Source organism: Saccopteryx leptura, chromosome X (assembly GCF_036850995.1).
Source record: "Saccopteryx leptura isolate mSacLep1 chromosome X, mSacLep1_pri_phased_curated, whole genome shotgun sequence".
NCBI classification, from domain to species: domain Eukaryota; kingdom Metazoa; phylum Chordata; class Mammalia; order Chiroptera; family Emballonuridae; genus Saccopteryx; species Saccopteryx leptura.
The window spans coordinates 47,095,724-47,099,730 of NC_089516.1; the positions used below are offsets into that span (position 1 = coordinate 47,095,724).

Sequence of the window (4,007 nt, forward strand, 5' to 3'; positions counted from 1 at the left end):
TGTTATCCTTGTTCTGATTCATCTTCTTTCTCTAGCCTCTGGGACCCCTTAGATGAGTTAGGTCTACTTGTGGCTAAGGTCCGGTTATTAAAGTACAAGGACAATAGGCCCCAAAGTGGTGGAAGACAAAATGGTCTCACCCCTCATGAGCTAGCTCCCCACGACAAAAGGCAGGCTAGTAGTACCCCATGGAGTCCTCAAGAAAAAAAGTCTTCTTGCTCTCAGGTATCCTCCTGCCTCTCTAGATTCAGACCTAGAGAGGACACAGTCTACCCTTTTAGCTCTGTTTGGTCTCTTGGAAACCCAGACTATCAAACCTACCTGAGGGGATCCCACATCAGTTCCTCTCCCCCACACCTTGAGATCCATGCCTTGGTGGCTTGAGCTTTTTCTAGGAGCCACCTCATTCTACTCCTCTCCCTGGGGCTCTCCCACTCTGGTTACAAAGCATGACCAGTCTACCCAGGAAAAAGCTCCACCCATGTTCTCCCTGTGAGGACTTCCATAAGGCTTATAGCCCCACTTGGCTCAAATATTAGCTCCAGAAGCAGGCTAGATTTGGATTGATAATATATTCAGTTTGTCATTTTTACAGAATTCTAACTTGAATGTATTTCCAAAATGAGCAAAATCCTTATATCGAAAGCTGCCCAAAGATAGCAAAAGAAAAAAAAAAAAAGAGAGTAAACTATAAACCAACCTCACTAACAACTACAGATGCAAAAATACTAAATGAAATATTTTTTTGAACAGTTAAAAGTTCCCCTTTTTTTATTACTTGTACTACTACCACAATCTATAGGGCAACATACCTAATGTAATAAAAATAAAAATGCAGCTATAACAGATGAAAGACCTCAGGAATGCACATGTAATTGACACTACATTTCATTAATCAATAGCTGCATTCTGCAAAACTGTGGCTATGCAATCCTGAACGAGAAGGATTTTCTGTTTAAGCTGCAGTAACTTTCCTGACTATGGATCATCATTCATCTGTGGCATTTTACAGATCTTCTAATGCATTTGGGACAACTGTCTCAAAATAACCTGCAGTTTTCCTGACAATGCCTCACTCTCCTGCTAAGAACTGTAGCCGTTTTCAGTTGAGTTTTTAGAATCTTCTGTTACCATATCCACCACTTCCACCACCAGATCCATAACCACAACTATAAAGACTGCCCGAGCTTCTGCCACCAAAACTGCCCCTCTTCATGGGTCCATAATTTGATTGCTGTTGTCCTCTGTAATTTCCAAAATCATTATAGTTCTCACCACCACCATAGTTACTGCCAACCCTCCTCCCCTTCATTATAACCATCATATCCTCCTCCACTACCACCATATCCACCACCTTGGTTTCCATATCCTGGTCCACAGCCACTACCATAGCCTCTTCTACTACTATAACCAGGACCACTGCCATAGTTGCCACCATCACCTCCTTTATAACTGCTTCTGTTGTCACCTCCACTACCATAGCATCCTCTTCCACCAAAGTTTTCACCACAGCCAAAGTTACCTCTGTCACCCCCAAAATTTTCTCCATGACCCATAAAGTTGCCAGATCCATTTCCACGGCTTCTTTGTGATCAGGCAGACTGCATTTCTTGTCAAGAAAGAGGCTTTTTCATTTCACAATTATGCCCAGTACTAATGTAGTATTTCTGAACAACAATTTTATCTACTGTGTCATGATCATCAAATGTTACAAAAGCAAATTATTTTTTCCCTACTCTGCCTGTCTTCCATAACTTCTATGGTTTAAATCCTGCCATATTTTTTAAGTAATCTCTCAAATTATATTCTTCTGTATCTTAATACCAACAATAAAAATTCTCTTCACTGTTAGATGGGCACCAGGCTTTATAGAATCCCCTCTAGAAACAGCTCTCTTTGGTTCCACTACATCAATTTTGTATGGTGAGCATATATTGCTGCATCCACCTCTTCAACACAAGAGTAAGTCACAAACCAAAGCCCTAGGAACGTTTTATTGGGGGGGGGGGTCTCTCATCACCATATAATCAATGGGTGTGCCCCATTTCTCAAAATGCTCTCTTAAACTATCATCTGTAGTTTTAAAGCTCAGACCACCAATAAACAGTTTTCTCAACTGCCCTTGTTTCTTTGTATCATGCCCCTCCTCCCCTCAAAGGCAGTGATAAAGTCCAGAGTTAGGCTGGGGGTGACCAGGGGTTTTACCTCCATTTTGAAACTGGACTCACCTTGTTCAACACGGGACCGAAAGAAAGAGGCCCTAAACAAAATATTATCAATTGAATTCACTGGCATTTAAGAAAAATACTATAGCTATTTTATTGCCAATTGCAAGGTCTCTTCAAAAATGTAGGTCTCTTCTCTGGTCTCTTACAGGGACAAGAGATCGTGTTATTAATATTAAGAGACTTATTCTTCACCAGAATATGTAAATAGACCTTTCTCTTTATGGTTATCCATAATGAAGATATACAATCTCAACCATTTGATACTTAAACAGGTGGACTATAGTATCTTTATAGTATAAGAGAAGGTTATGGACCTTTTCTGTTCCTTCTGTGAGTTGTTGCAGATTTCTTTTGGCCTCTAGAGGGCAGCCAGAAAGAAGAAATCACATTCTGTTCTATTTTAACCCAACTGTCTCTGATCTCAGCAGTTTCAGTGGGTTAGTGTTAAGCTTTCTGTACATTTGGAAACCAGACCTTAAAATGGCTCTGGCCCTAGAGGTTGGAATGGGGGGATTCAGGTAAAGGACTCAAAGGGAAATGTTTAGGGTGACTGAACTGTCCTGGGGTGGTAGATAAAGCACTCTACCCATACAGAATGAACTTTACTATACAAATTTTTTAAAAACTTAACAAAGGTATCAGGGGAGCCCAAGATAGATGGAATGTAGACTGTGACAGATGAATCTAACTGTATTACAAATGTATAGCATATCTTTATTGAAGTGGGTGGGGATAAAAGGAGCTGACAAAAATAATTTTGGAAAACACTGTTTTAATTAGATAAAGATTAAAGATAAAAAGAACTATACACACATATTGTGCTCTAGTTTATAAAATATTTTTTATCACAGGGCAACAGGATAGTAATTCTGAAACTGTATGTATTCTAGGGTTAAATAAATAAGTAAATAAGCTGTAGATAATAGGACCCAGGGTACCAAAGTAAGTAGTTATAAATAAAGGGGAGGGCAGAAGGCTAGACTGAACCCTATGGTGCTGGATTCAAGTCACAGATATCATTATGAACTCATGTTTATATGTGTATATAATTACATCACATTTATTTTTTTTAATTTTTTCTTTATTTTTTATTTATTCATTTTAGACAGGAGAGAGAGAGACAGAGAGAGAGGAGAGACAGAGAGAGAGAAGGGAGGAGGAGCTGGAAGCATCAACTCCCATATGTGCCTTGACCAGGCAAGCCCAGGGTTTCGAACCGGCAACCTCAGCATTTCCACGTCGACGCTTTATCTACTGCACCACCACAGGTCAGGCACATTTATTTTTTTATAGATGAAATAATTACAGAAGATTGGAAAGGTAAGGTATAACTTTAATTTTTGCCTCAATTTCCTTGTATCTTTTTTAGTGAACAAACTTATTTTTATTTTAATAAATATGAAGATAGAAACAGACTCATGGACATATGTGTATATATGTGTTAGTACACACATATATATATTTTTTCTAACTCTGTTTTTTTACAGGGTCTTGAAGCAGCGACATCCCAGTAGCAATGAGCATACCCATCATCCACATTTCGGATTCTAATACCATTCTTCAGTTAAAAAGGAACCAGAGATATAGAGAAATGACTAAGTTTAGGATTGTGGCAGAGGAAATACAAGGTAAGCCTAAAGCATTTTGTGGTACCATAAAATTCTAAAGTAATTTTTTTAAATGCAAGTAAGTTTGTCAGAAGTACACAAGAACCAACTTGAAGGAGCTACCCATGGCCAAAGCTAGAACAATTTGAGGAAGAAAATAAATAACAATGGT

General features: G+C 38.8%; 1 pseudogene; it reads right to left on the reverse strand.

Moving 5' to 3' along the window:
- Positions 1-1,114: 1,114 nt before the first annotated feature.
- LOC136386334 (heterogeneous nuclear ribonucleoprotein A3-like) lies at positions 1,115-3,767 on the reverse strand (annotated as a pseudogene).
- Between the last annotated feature and the right edge of the window lie 240 nt (positions 3,768-4,007).